General features: G+C 38.0%; 1 pseudogene; it reads right to left on the reverse strand.

Moving 5' to 3' along the window:
- Window positions 1-2,713: 2,713 nt before the first annotated feature.
- LOC109680574 (vomeronasal type-2 receptor 116-like) overlaps window positions 2,714-15,290 on the reverse strand; it is a 31,336-nt pseudogene continuing 18,759 nt past the window's right edge.

Consider the following 15,290-nt stretch of genomic DNA (forward strand, 5'->3'; position numbering starts at 1 on the left):
TATGGTGGCTTCAGCAAGCTTAAAAATTCTATATTCATTTTGTATGGAGAGTACATCAACCATATTCACCTTCTGAACTTCCATCTTTTAGCCTTCCTTCACATGCACAAAGAGTGAAGAGGAAGAAATCTCAGACAAGGAATTTACAAATGATTATAAGAATGACAATGAAGTGAAAGAGGCATGAACAAATGCAAAAATAAATAACAAGACAATACAAATAAAGACCCAACAATACTAAAAAAGTCATTGCAGGACATAAAAAATAAATTTAAATTAATTATATAGAAATACTTACAGAAATCAAGTTGAAATTCTGGGCACAAAGAGCTCCTGAAATGACTGTAACATTTAAAAATTGAGTTCACCAGTGTCCAGGTCACTAAATGTCCCCCTCAGCCTTCCACCCTTCCCTGAGAATCACCTGAGGAGAGGGGGCATCCTGCACCTGGCTGGGAAACCTGGCTAATTCTTCCTCTCACCAGTCAGGTAGAGGGAAGAGAAAGTGCCAAGGACCTGAGGCAGAGACACACCAGGTAGCAATCACAGGAGAGTGAGCTGTGAGTGAGGTAATGTGGACAGGGTCTTACCTGGGGCTCCAGTGCATGTTTTTGTCATATGAAGGGAATTTGATGTGGCAGAAGAGGGAGATTGGCATTCAAGACTGATGTAGGTTGGGACAGTGGCCCCTCCTCTCCTGATCCAGTCTACACCAACAACCCAAGCATGCCTTAGGTGTCTTAATCACCTCTCTCTCAGAGCTGCTTTATGAATTATAAAAGAATTTCATGGAATTTCTTCCTGAAGGATTTATTTACCTAATGTTATTGATAAATTCTTATGACACCTACAACATTTAGTTTGCAATTAATTAACTAAAATTGGTGCAGTTTAGAGAGCAAACTAAACACTTTTTCAGGGAAGGGTTAGCTAATCTAATGAAAAGGCCAGCGTGTTCTAAAAGAGATATAAGAGGCACATGTGCCCCTCTAGTTGAGGACTTCATGAAATGAGCTGTGACATTTCACCTTCTTATCCTCCTTGGGGAAAGACTGTCACAGCACCTGCCTCCAGTTCTTCAGTAATCTGAGGTTGGCAAGAGGTTTTATTCATAGTCAAACACAATTAAGGGCCTTTTGAAAGTTTAGTTTATGTGACATGTGCATGCTCCACTGAGTACCCAGATAGTTGATCAAGCACTATTCTAAGTGTGGCTGTTTCTGAGTGATATGAATATATGAAAGTACTGAATGAGAAAAGAAGTTGGCCCTTTTAGTGGGGGTGGGCCTTTTCTAATCAGTTCAAGACCAGGGGAGATCAAAAGGGCTAAGTAACATGTAGTCCTTGCCTGACAGACATTGGTTACAAATTGTATTTATCCTTCCTTCCATTGTCCTGTACAAATTTGACTCTTGCTGTTGGATCTGAGCGAGTTTTTGGACTGGAATTTACACCATGTGCTCACCTAGTTTCCAATTTGCTGGTGGTAGGTACATTTGGTACTTCTCAACCTCCATAACTATTTGTTCAAAGTGTGTGTGTGTGTGTGTGTGTGTGTGTGTGTGTGAATGAACACTCTGTTGGCTCCATGCCCTAGGTGACAATAGGGACAAGTGTCCTGGCTTTGATTCCTAAAGTCAAGTTTTTAGTTGGAAGAAATTAGTCTCTGTACTTTCAGTTGAGGTATTCACAAAATTTAGGGAGGGTGGACATAACTATTGTGGTGTATTTTGTCATCACTGTACTGGGGGTTGTAGCTCAGGAGTCACACATTCAACTGCAGTGCTCAAGACACTGGGTCCAGCCCCCAGCTCCACACTGGGAAAGAAAGCTTAGCTGCAGAAGCATGACAAACACCACCCATGGGAAAATACCAAACACTGAAAAAGAAGAATCATGGCCACTGCTCCAGTATCCCTACAAGAATGTAAGAATTCAGGACTCTCAGTGACCAATTTCCAGTTGAGCTGACCTTCCAGGGGCTCCGTACTGCATTTCCCTTTTAGAAGACCATATTTCTTGTTGCTCAGTTTAGGCCTCAATTCTGTGTTTACAGAACTAATTTATATGCTACATCAAGGTAACATCAATTTACAGAAATGAGGCAGTGTGTCATTAAGAAAGAACTCTCTGGTTGTCACTTTGATTAGAACTTGAAGCATTTTCCTTTACAAGCAAACTGTGCCTATTTCCTCACTATGCAGACAGGCACTGATAGGAGGGTGGAGGACAAGGAATAAAGTGATATACTATCTGAAAAATAACAAATGCAAAAATGGATGGTGGTGTGGGTCATGAGCTGTAGTGATGACTGGAAAACACCAGGAATGTAATTTTCCACAATTACCAAAAAATTCAATGAAATATATCAAGGGAGTCGAAAACACAGGGACACTGAATTTCATATAATCTGAAAATTGAGGAAAGTAACTATAAATACCAACAGGCAGAAAACATCATTGTGGAGATTAGAAGTATAAGCCAGTAATATTTGCAGGGTTGATTGCACAATCAATAACACAAAGTGAATAACAACATCACAATGCAATCAAATGTTGAAAATGAGAAATGCAACGTATAGAAATTCTAATCCTGATAGAAGAAGTACCATGAGTTTCCAGTAGACTGAAGTAAACCACACGATTTAATCTCATATCTAACTATCAGAATGGTTTAGTTTTATTTTTGATTTTTGTTTAATATACACATGAATTTAACCTTCAGAAGCCTCATTGTACATAGAATGGGTTTTATTCCTGAAGCCATATAGAGTGTTCCTCTCTGGCCTTAACAAAATAATGTAGCACTTGGGACCAAACAAGAAGCCTAAGATCCCTGTACTGGAGGCCAAGATGGAGAAGACCTCCACGGCCACCATGACCCTTCCCTTGGTGCTGTGGTAGACAGGGAGGAAGGTGATCCAGACACTACAGAACACCAGCATGCTGAACGTCAGGAACTTGGCTTTATTGAATGTGTCAGGAAGGTTCCTTGCTAGGAAAGCCACAGTGAAACTCCCAAAAGCCATCAAAATTAGGTATCTCAGGATGCAGTAAAAGGCCACATCTGATCCCTTGTTACACACGATGACGATGTGGCCATGTTCCGAGTTTGTGTCTGTGTCAATGAAGGGTGGAAAGGTTCCAAGCCAGATTCCACAGGCAGTCAGTTGGATCAGTGTGCAGATGGGAATAAGGTAGTTAGGTGTCCTTGATACCAACAGCCACCTCATCCTTTTCCCAGGAGATGTGATATTAAAAGCCAGAATCACAGTGAGAGTTCCAGCCATGACAGTGAAGTAACCACTGTGAACACAATTCCAAATGTGGTCTGCTGGAGGATGCAGGTGGCCATGCAAGGACAGCCAATGAAGAGCAAGGAACAGAGAAAACAGAAGGTGAGGGAGATGAGCAGGATGTAGCTGAGAACCCTGTTATTGGCCTTCACAATGGTAGTGTCTCAGTGTTTCACAAAAGGTCACAAGAGCAACTCTTATGAGTACAGAATTCACAGCCTTGCTTGCCAGAGCCATTCCTAAGGGATCTTCATAACCCAGAAAAGTCACAGATTTTTGGTGGCAGTGGTTTTGATCTTGGTTGGTATACTGATGATCTGCACACTTCACACACTGATCCATGTCTGGTGAGGAGTGCAGGTTACCAATAATCAAGGTTCAGTTTTCACGCCTCCCTTACAGCACAATGGTAAACTTTTCCTCTTCTGTTCTTTTAGATAAAAATGAATTCTACACAGCAAATAATTCCAACTGAACACTTCCCATTTTTGTTATTGTAGCACCAACAAAGTTACTTTAACTTCCTTAACTTATCTGACATATTCATGACACCATTTTTTAATTTTCAAAAACACCAAAGTTATGCCTAGCTCACCAAATTAAACCTCTGTAAATTAGACCTGGTTTTATTCATAAAACCCTCAAATTTATTTAGAATTATGTTCCCTTTTATTATGACATAGATAATTAATGAATTCCCTGAAGTAGAGGCGATCAATAACACTTTTTAAGTGGGTGAAGAAGTCGCAACATCCTGCATCTCATTGTCATTTTCACCATATGCATGTTCTAGTTTGGAGTACCTTTGCACTGAATCAGTACATTTATTTGTAGGGTTCTGGCATATTTCCTGTGTGAATTTGTCCTCCCACTATCATATTTCAACCTGCACTAACTCCAGTCTATTTGTCATTATTCTATGTATTTTTTTAATGTCAAGAGTCTTTCAAAACAATCATGATTTTTATCACTAGGTAGTATATACATTAAGATATAGTAAATGTCAATGTTTAAAAAATTCAGTTAGGACTTATAACTGCTATGCAGAATATAATGCATTCATACACATTAACCTCATATTCCATCACAAGTAAATTCAAGGTGAATTTCACAATTATATATGAACACTACCTTATGAACATATTCATGTCATGTGTTCTGTTTCTGAAAATTATCTTTATTCTTGGTGCACGGGACCAAGGCTGAAATCCAAGCTACTCAGGAGGTAAAGACAGGGTGGATTGCATCTCAAGGCCAGCTAGGGAAACACTCAGATCCCCTGTCAGCAAATAAGCTTGGAGTGCTGTTGGCACCTGTGTTCCCAGTTTTGTGGGCTGCTCTTTAGGCCCATCACAGTGCAAGGAAAAGCATGTATCTATTTACAAATTAACTGAAGCAAAAAAGGACTGGGATTATAGTTCAAGTGGTAGAGCACTTGCCTAGTAAGACCAAGGTTCTGAGTTTTGACTCTGGAACCATGAATCAATCAATAAATTAATTCATAAACAATGCTTTCATTTCTTTTACTGACAGTATTGTCTTGACCTGAATCCCAGCATAAGGTGTATTGGAAATTGTTACATTGAGCATTTTTGTCTCATTCTTGTTTCACCATTGGACCCCAAAATGTGAAGCTCTTTCTTGGGATTCTGTAAATACCTTTTATGGGATTAAGACAATTGACACCTGCTTACTTAGTAAGACCAGTTCTATTACTATTCATTTTAAGATACAAATAGGTATGGTATTTAATTATACATTTTTCTAGAGTTGGTGATATTATTATATGTTTGAAGAAACTAGTTCAAATCAATAAACTAGTTGAGATAGAATTGAATTCCATTGCATATACCAAGTCTGGTCATTTGAAGTTCCCTTAAAATACCTTGAACAAGAAATATGCTTTTAGTTCAAGAAGGAAAATGTTCAATATACTTCTTCTCTTCTATATTCTCATATATGGGGAACCAAGATTAGATCTTCTCATAAGATGAATTTTATTGCCCCATTCTTCTTATTCTCTGAAGGAGTTTAATTAAATGAGCATTTTAAAATTCTTGAAATTTTAATAAATTTCACCAGTGATGTACGTGATGATCATAAAAATAGTCATAGATGATTCAATTATGGCTTTTACTTGTTACATATATTCAACCATGCAGGTTTCTTTGTGGTGCTGGAGATTGAACACAAGACCTCAAGTACCCCATGCCTTGGCTCTATCCCTGTGATACAGTCTAACACTTGAGATGTTCAATTCCCCCTTCTGAAAGTTTTTAAGTCCAATGACTGAGATTTGTGATTTTTATTTATATTTTAAAATGTGTTAATTAGGTTCTTATGCTATTTTTTCTGGCTTTTTTTTCAATCTGGGGATTGAATTAAGGGCTTTATGCTTAATATCAATGTGAACTTGAACCATACCCCTGTGCCCGTTTCTTTTATAGTTTGTTTTACAGACTGGGTACCATGCTAACTTTGCATGGGCTGGTCTCAGACCGTGATCATCTTACATCTGCCATCTGAGTAACTGCGATTACAGGCACACAACAACACATCCACCCATGATATGACATAATTCTGCAGAATTTCACAAATGATGTCCTGTTACAATGTTTTCAATTTCTTGCTGAACACTCTTTTTAGGGTTTTTATCATGCTTATTTATATTAGAACACGCCTTAACATTGATATTCCTTTGTTGTATTGTCATTAAATATATTTTTTGTTGTATTGGTTCTCTTGTTTCTTTGTCTTTAGGTTGCTTTTCCTTTTCTAGATTGAGAAAAGTACTTGTATACAAACAATATCTGGCATTCCTGGTTGGATGCCTGAGTATTTATTCCATCCCCTCAAGTCCATTCATAATATTTTCATTATTTATGATCTTCATTTAAGTTGTTCTCTAACTGTGGGATGTGTAAACAGGTATTTGCGAATATATAAACTTGAAGATAGTGGCATTGTCTATAGAGAGTTCTTTATCTGAGCAGAGTGAACTTACATTAAACCTCGTGGTCATAAGGAATAACACATGCAAATTAAGGGCATGTTGTCAATCTCAATATATTTCAAAGTGAAATTGAAATCATGCAAGTATGCTGCTTAACTAAGGTACATATGAATCATAAAGGAAATGAAAAAACTGTGATGTAGAAGTGTTTCTAGCATGTATTATTTAACATAAATCTGGACATTGTGAATGTAATATGGTAACTGTGGCATCCTGAAATGTTCCCTATTCATTTGGATCTCCATTGTACATCATTCCATCCAACTTTCTCTGGGTTTCTGCCAGATGGATCCATTTTCAGGTTCTGTGATTATTACAAGAATTCATAGCATAAAAATCTAGTTGACATTTCCCCAACTCATCTAATATAATATTAGCATGCATGCATCTGTATAGAAATTTATGACACTTTTCCAGTAGGTCTTTGTGTATTCATTGTAGACCTATTGCACTGGTTTGAGTTCATGTCATTATGAGTTGTATGTCTTTTTACATGCGGAATGTTGGTTTGTTTTTCTTGGAGGGGCTGGGGTAGAAACTGAGGGTTTTGCACTTGTGAAGCAAGCACTCTACCACTTGGTCACAGCTCCAGTCCATTTTCATCTGGTTGTTTTTGATATGGGGTCTCATACTGTTTTCTTGGACTGGCCTTGAACTGTAATCCTCCTGATCTCAGCTCTCAAGAAGCTAGGATTATAGGTGTAATCCACCAGCACCCAGGTCTGCCATCTGAAGCTTAAAAAGAATTTATTACAATATACATAAACCTATTACTTAAACCAAACTAAAATTTTCTGAGCACTTGGTCATTATCAAGCATTTTGACAAGCACTCAGAAAATAAACATGGGCAAGAACCATGTATTCACTGTGTTGTACAAATAGGAAGACATTTTTCCATAACATTACTCCCAAATTCCACAATAGAGACCAAACTTATGTAGAGAAGAGAGGTGCAAGGTGTTTTCTTGAGAAGGTAATGCATAAAATTAATATAGTGATGAATCAACTATGGAAATCACAGTATATGAGCTGTGTTGTTTCAAAGGTCAATGTAATCCTTTGTACCATTTCATTTGCAAATGGATGTAGGTAGACCTTTCCTATGCAGTCCACTTGCAGGGATTTTCCCCCTTCAGGGAATATTGGAAACTCTTCAGGATGGGTGGGAGTTTCTCCATAAGTCATAGACTTACCTGTCCCATTAGAAATCTCATTCTCAGGGCAAGGGATGCAATCAAAACAACAAGGAGCCTTTCCCTCCTGAGGGGATTTCCTGAATCCAGGACCACAACTCTCACTGCAAACAGAGTGAGGATTCTGAGGAAAATCAAATAGGTATTGGTGACTGCAATTTCCCTTGTATTTCAATAAGTCCAGTGTTTTACTGAATTGGATCATTAAGAGATATTAATTTTCTGTACTCGAATCCTGTAAATTCATTGCACATTTTTAGATTCTGGCCATGATATGACACAATGGCTTATGTGTTAAAGGCTTGGTCCCCAGCCCTGCTGCTTTTTAGAAAGCATGGATCCTGTAAGCATTGGTTCTAGTGGGAGGAAATTTGGTCATTAGAAGTACACAGTTAAAGGTGATATTGGTACCCCAGGGCCAATCCTTTCTCTGACTTTGTTGCTCTGTTGCCATGAGGTGTGTACTTACTTTGCTACCTGTTCCAACCATGATGCTCTGCTTTGCCATAGACCATTAAGGAATGGGTCAAATGACCACATACTGAAACATTCAAAACTGTTAGCTGAATAAACCCTTCTTCCCTGGAAGCTGATTTTTCCCATGTATTTTGGCACAGTGAGGGACAGTCAAGTAGCACAGACAACATATACATTTTAAGATTGTGAAATATGAACACTTAGAAACATGTTGGTAAACAAATGTGTTCGTTTCTCACCCGTGATTCAGTTAATAAGAAAAAAATCTCTAAGTTGGAAGTTATTAAATGAACATTGTGGGATCATGAATCAACATCAGGAATATTAAATCTGATAAAGTATTGCTTACTGATGTGTGAAATTCAAAGCTTTGTAATTTGATGCAACCCACATCTAAAGTTCCTGAGTTCCACTCTTTCAGATCCTCATGTAGAGATAATTTCTGACCATGTGGACCAAAGGTGGAAAACCTTCCTACTTTCACATTATGTCTAACACCTAGAAAATTCCAAAAGTTGAGAATGTCATACTCTGCCTCCAATTTCCTTTTCTCATCCAAAATCACTTGGTCTCCAGTGGGGTTGTTAAACTGAATGCTCTTCAGAAAGGAGTGGAGCTAAAAGAGATGCATCATCCTAAGATGAAGTGGATTCCATGGTTAAGACAGAAAATCTGAACTGAGAAAACCTCCTTATTGGCTTAATCCTGCTTCTTGACACCACTACAACAATGATGTAGTACAAAGGAAAAGCTAAAGAACCAAAATATCATGATATCAAATGCTGGTCACAGATCAGAGGATCAAAATGACAGTTTCAACAGAAAGCACCAATGTCACACTTAACTATAATGAGTGAATCTGGTAATGAGATAATTTTTAACCTCCTGGAAAAACCTAGTAGGTATGTATTTTATGAATGAATGTAGAGATTCAAATATCAACTGGGTTCATTAACACCTAAACTGGAATTAAATCAAATCATTGATATAAAATACCCACTTCAGTCTCAAGCAGGACTTAGTTACTCAAGGAGTTCATTCTCTTTTTCTTCTTATTTAAAAAACTAGTTGTGAAATGATTACTTTATCGTAGTGAAAACATTTTCCATGTAGGTTGTTCAGGCCATTTATAATGAACAAACTCCTAGAAAAGCAAGAACAAGCAATTCCTAAACAAGCAGAGGAGAGAAATAATAAAAATAAGGGCTGAAATCAATGAAATAAAAAAAAACCATACAAAGAATCAATGAAAAAAAAAGCTGGTTCTTTGAAAGAATAAACAAGATTGACAAACCCCTGGCAAAACTGACTAAAATGAGGAGAAAAAAACCCAAATCAGTAAAATAAGAAGTGCAAAAGGGGAGATAACAACAAACACCACAGAAAATCAGAGAATCATCAGAGACTACTTTGAGAACCTACATTCCAATAAATTTGAAAATCTTGAAGAAATGGACGAATATCTAGATACTTATGACTATCCAAACTTGAACCAAGAGAATATTAACCATCAAAATAGACCTATAACATGAAATTAAATTGAAGAAGGAATAAAGAGTTTCCCAAAAAAGAAAAGTCCAGCACCTGATGGATTCTCTGCTGAATTCTACCAGACCTTTAAAGAAGAATAACAACTCCCCTTAAACTTTTCCATGAAATAGAAAGGGAAGGAATACTGCCTAACTCATTCTATGAAGCCAGTATTACACTCATCACTAACACAAAGACACATCCAAAACGGAGAACCTAAGGTCAATCTCCTTAATGAACATCAATGCAAAATCCTCAATAAAATAATGGCAAACCGAATCCAACAACATATCAGAAAGGTTGTTCACCACAACCAAGTCGGCTTCATCCCAGAAATGCAGGGGTGGTTCAACATAACCAAACCTATAATTGTAATACAGCACATTAATAGAAGCAAAGACAAAAACCACTTGATCATCTCAATAGATGCAGAAAAAGCTTTGGAAAAGATCCAACACCACTTCATAATAAAAGCTCTAAGAAAGCTAGGAAGAGAAGGAATGTACCTCAACATTCTAAAGGCTATATATGACAAACCTATAGCCAACATCATTATTAATGGAGAAAACTGAAACCGTTACACCTAAAATCAGGAATGAGACAAGGGTGACCACTATCCCCACTCCTATTCAACATAGTCTTGGAATGCCTAGCCAGAACAATTAGGCAAAAAGAAGAAACAAAAGTAACAGAAATAGGTAAAGAAACTGTCAAAATATCCCTTTGTAGAGGACATGATCCTATAACTCAAAGTCCCAAAAAACTATACCCAACAACTTCTAGACAGCATAAACAGTTTCAGCATTTGGCAGGATACAAAATCAACTTACAAAAATCATTAGCTTTTCTATACACCAAAAATGAACAAATTCAGAATGAATTGGTGGAAAGAATTCCATTTACAATAGCCTCAAAACAATCAAAACCAAGGAGTAAACTTAACAAAGGATGTGAATGACCTCTACAACGAGAACTACAAACCTCTGAAGAAGAAGATTGAGGAACACTACAGAAGATAGAAAGATCTCAAGTGCTTATGGATTGGTAGAATCAACTTAGTAAAAATGACTACACTACCAATCTATATGTTCAATGCAATTCCATCAAAATCCCAATGACATTCATCACAGAGATTGAAAAATCTACCTTAAAATTCATTTGGAAATACAACAGACTGCAAAGAGCCAAGGCAATACTCAGCAAAAAAGAGCAATGCTGGAGGTTTCAGAATACCCGACTTCAAACTATATTAGAAAACTATAGCGGAGAATTCCAAGATGGCAGCTAGAGGTAAGAAGCAGAAAGTGACCCTCCTATAGTGAAATCTTGGAGAGACGCTGGAGACACACTTTGCAGGCATAATCACTGAGAAAAGGCATAACTTTGACCCCTCCACATCAACAGCCAGCACAGAGAATCTCCAATTCACGTTAAACGGAGAACCGAGGAGGGCCTCCGGGGCCGCCAGTGGCCAGCGCCCATATGGCTTGGGAAGACGCGGACCATGTGAGCTTTGCGGTACCGCGGTAGCCCCACAGACAAGCCTGGGCCAGAGCAGTATAGCCCCCTGGACAGACTGACCTCCACCCGGGAAAAAAAGAGAAACTGAGTACTAAGCAATAAGAACAGTTAAGACACGCTGGAAAGAGGGTGGGGCGCCCTGAGCGCTGAAGATTGGGGGAAGGGACTCCTTCCCGGGACTGTAAATAAACGAGCCGGGCGGGCCGGAGAGGCTCTGGCGGGAGCGGGGCGCGCCCAGCAACCAGGAGCGGGGAAGCTTGTGAGAGTGGAGGAGGAAAGACCCACTTCCCACGTGAACTGTAAATAAACACGCAGGCCTGACAACGCGGGGCAGTGTCACCTTTCCCAGTGCTTGGAAAGGGGAAAGGCTGTAGCAGAGGCCCCCCGCACAGGAGAACTCTGAGCAAACAAAGCCTGTGGGACCAGGTGAGTGTTAGCTCACCCCAGAGATCTGCATAAATAACGCCGCCAGCTACAGGTTGAGAGCAGCAGGCAGGCGAGCCACAGTTGCAGATACCACTCTCAGAACTGCCTCCAGATGCTTTTTTTTCTTTTTCTCCCTACCTTTGATGAGAGAACAACCGAATTACACCTGCAAGCCGAAAAACTTACTGAAACTGTATTGCATTTGAACTGGGGACACTTGGTGGGGCTTTTTTTTTTTTTCTTCTGTGTGTGTGTGAGTGTAGTTTTGTTCTACTTTATGCATCCCCTTTGATGAGACAACTACAGAACAACATCTGAGGCACCAACTCCAGGACTGGAGATTGAGACGGACATCCAAATTATTAAGACTGAAATTGCATTGCATATAAACTTGGAAGTTTTTTGGTTTTTTTTTTTTTTAATTTTCTATTTTCCATTTTATTTTAATTCATTTTTATAAATAGATATTACTTTCATATACTTATTTTTTATTTTTTTATCTTTGATTTTCAATCCTCTCTCTGTCTCTCTATTGTCTGTTCAGCTTACTGTCGATTAGTACACTAACACTCCCTGTTTATACCTTTGAAACTCTCTTGTCTGATACCTTGTTCTGCTTTCTCCCTCTTGTCTGTATATTTGTTTTCCCCTTTTCTTTAACTTCTTGCTTTCCATCTCAGCTCACTCTTCCATTCTCAATATTACCATTGTTATTATTACAAGCTAGAAAATACTTAATTACACACAGTACAGGGACAGTAACAACACCAAGGACAATGACGGGAAGACAGAAAAAACAAGGAAACCAGTTTCCCCACAGCAAAAAATTAGTACAGGAACCAGAGGGGAATGAAGAGAACAGAAACTCAGATCCAGACTCCAACAAAATGAAGATAAACTATGCCAAAGGACCCAATGAAGCCCACAAGAATAATTTAAAAGAAGACATACTACAAGTACTCAATGAGAATTTTATAGAGATGATACTGGATAGGGTCAACCAAAATGTACAGGAGACACTCAAGAAATTCCAAGACAATAAAAATAGAGAATTTGAAAAAGCAAAAGAAGAAATAAAGGAAACCATAGAAGCACTGTATAAACACCAAAGTGAAAGAGAGAACACAATGAATAAATGGATAAATGAACTCAGGACAAAAAATAGACAACAATAAAGAAGAAAACAGCCAGGATATGGAAAACCTCAGAAAAAAGAACGAAACAGAACTGCAAAACAAAACAGAAGGCCAATCCAGCAGAATAGAACAAACAGAAGACAGAATCTCAGAACTTGAAGATGAAATGGTAATTAAAGGAAAAACTGAAGAACTATTAATTAAACAACTCAAGACCTGTGAAAAGAAAATGCAAGAACTCACTGACTCCATCAAAAGACCAAACTTGAGAATCATGGGCATCAAAGAAGGAGAAGAGGTGCAAGCGAAGGGAATGCATAATATATTCAACAAAATAATAACGGAAAATTTCCCAAATCTAGAGAAAGATATTCCCATACAAATACAAGAGGCCTCCAGGACACCAAACAGACCAGATCAAAATAGAACTACTCCACGACATATCATCATTAAAACAACAAATTCAGAAACTAAGGAAAGAATATTGAAGGCTGTAAGAGAGAAAAAACAAGTAACATACAAAGGTAAACCCATCAAAATAACAGCAGACTTCTCAACTGAAACATTAAAAGCAAGAAGAGCGTGGGGTGAGATCTTCCGGGCACTGAATGAAAATAACTTCAACCCCAGGATACTCTACCCAGCAAAGCTATCATTTAAAATAGATGGAGCAATAAAAGTCTTCCATGATAAGCAGAAACTAAAACAATATGTGACCACAAAGCCACCATTACAAAAGATTCTGAAAGGGATCCTGCGCACAGAAAGTGACACCCAACTTAACCATGAAAAGGCAGGCAGCACCAAACCACAGGAAAAGAAAAAGCAAGACAGTAGAGAGTAACATCAAGTTAGGTACACACAATCAAACCTTCAAACAACTAAGATAACTAAATGGCAGGAATCACCACATACCTATCAGTACTAACACTTAATGTTAATGGACTTAATTCACCCATCAAAAGACACCGTTTGACAAAATGGATTAAAAAAGAAGATCCAACAATTTGTTGCTTACAGGAGACTCATCTCACTGACAGAAATAAGCATATGCTTAGGATGAAAGGCTGGAAGAAGATTTACCAAGCCAATGGCCCCCGAAAACAAGCAGGAGTATCAATACTTATCTCTGACAAAGTAGACTTCAAACCTACATTGATCAAACGAGATAAAGAAGGACATTCCATACTAATAAAAGGGGAAATAGACCAAAAGGAAATAATAATCATCAATCTATACGCACCCAATGTCAACGCACCCAATTTCATCAAACACACCCTGAAAGACCTAAAAGCATATATAAACGCCAACACAGTGGTTGTGGGAGACTTTAACACTCCATTATCATCAATAGATAGGTCATCCAAACAAAAACTCAATAAAGAGATCCAAGATCTAAAATATGCAATAGATCAAGTGGACCTAGTAGATGTCTACAGAACATTTCATCCAACCTCTACACAATATACATTCTTCTCAACAGCCCATGGAACCTTCTCCAAAATAGATCATATCCTAGGGCACAAAGCAAGCCTCAGCAAATATAAGAAAATAGAAATAATACAAACCTACAGCCAGCATTATACTTAACGGAGAAAAATTAAAACCATTCCCTCTACAATCAGGAACCAGACAAGGATGCCCACTATCTCCACTCCTATTCAACATAGTACTGGAATTCCTAGCCAGAGCAATTAGTCAAGAAGAAGGAATAAAAGGAATACAAATAGGTAAAGAAACTGTCAAAATATCCCTATTTGCAGACGACATGATCCTATACATTAAAGACCCAAAAAACTCTACTCAGAAGCTTCTAGACATCATCAATAGCTATAGCAAGGTAGCAGGATATAAAATCAACATAGAAAAATCATTAGCATTTCTATACACTAACAATGAGCAAACGGAAAAAGAATGTATGAAAACAATTCAATTTACAATAGCCTCAAAAAAAATCAAATACCTAGGTGTAAACCTAACAAAAGATGTGAAAGACCTCTACAAGGAAAACTATACACTTCTGAAGAAAGAGATTGAGGAAGACTATAGAAAGTGGAGAAATCTCCCATGCTCATGGATTGATAGAATCAACATAGTAAAAATGTCAATACTCCCAAAAGTAATCTACATGTTTAATGCAATTCCCATCAAAATTCCAATGACATTCATTAAAGAGATTGAAAAATCTACTGTGAAATTTATATGGAAACACAAGAGGCCACGAATAGCCAAGGCAATACTCAGTCAAAAGAACAATGCAGGAGGTATCACAATACCTGACTTCAAACTATATTACAAAGCAATAACAATAAAAACAGCATGGTACTGGCACAAAAACAGACATGAAGACCAGTGGAACAGAATAGAGGATCCAGATATGAAGCCACACAACTATGAGCAACTTATCTTTGACAAAGGAGCTAAAAATATACGATGGAGAAATAGCAGCCTCTTCAACAAAAACTGCTGGGAAAACTGGTTAGCAGTCTGCAAAAAACTGAAACTAGATCCATGTATATCACCCTATACCAAGATTAACTCAAAATGGATCAAGGATCTTAATATCAGACCCCAAACTCTTAAGTTGATACAAGAAAGAGTAGGAAATACTCTGGAGTTAGTAGGTATAGGTAAGAACTTTCTCAATGAAACCCCAGCAGCACAGCAACTAAGAGATAGCATAGATAAATGGGACCT

Source organism: Castor canadensis, chromosome 6 (genome assembly GCF_047511655.1).
Source record: "Castor canadensis chromosome 6, mCasCan1.hap1v2, whole genome shotgun sequence".
In the NCBI taxonomy this organism is placed as follows: Eukaryota; Metazoa; Chordata; class Mammalia; order Rodentia; family Castoridae; genus Castor; species Castor canadensis.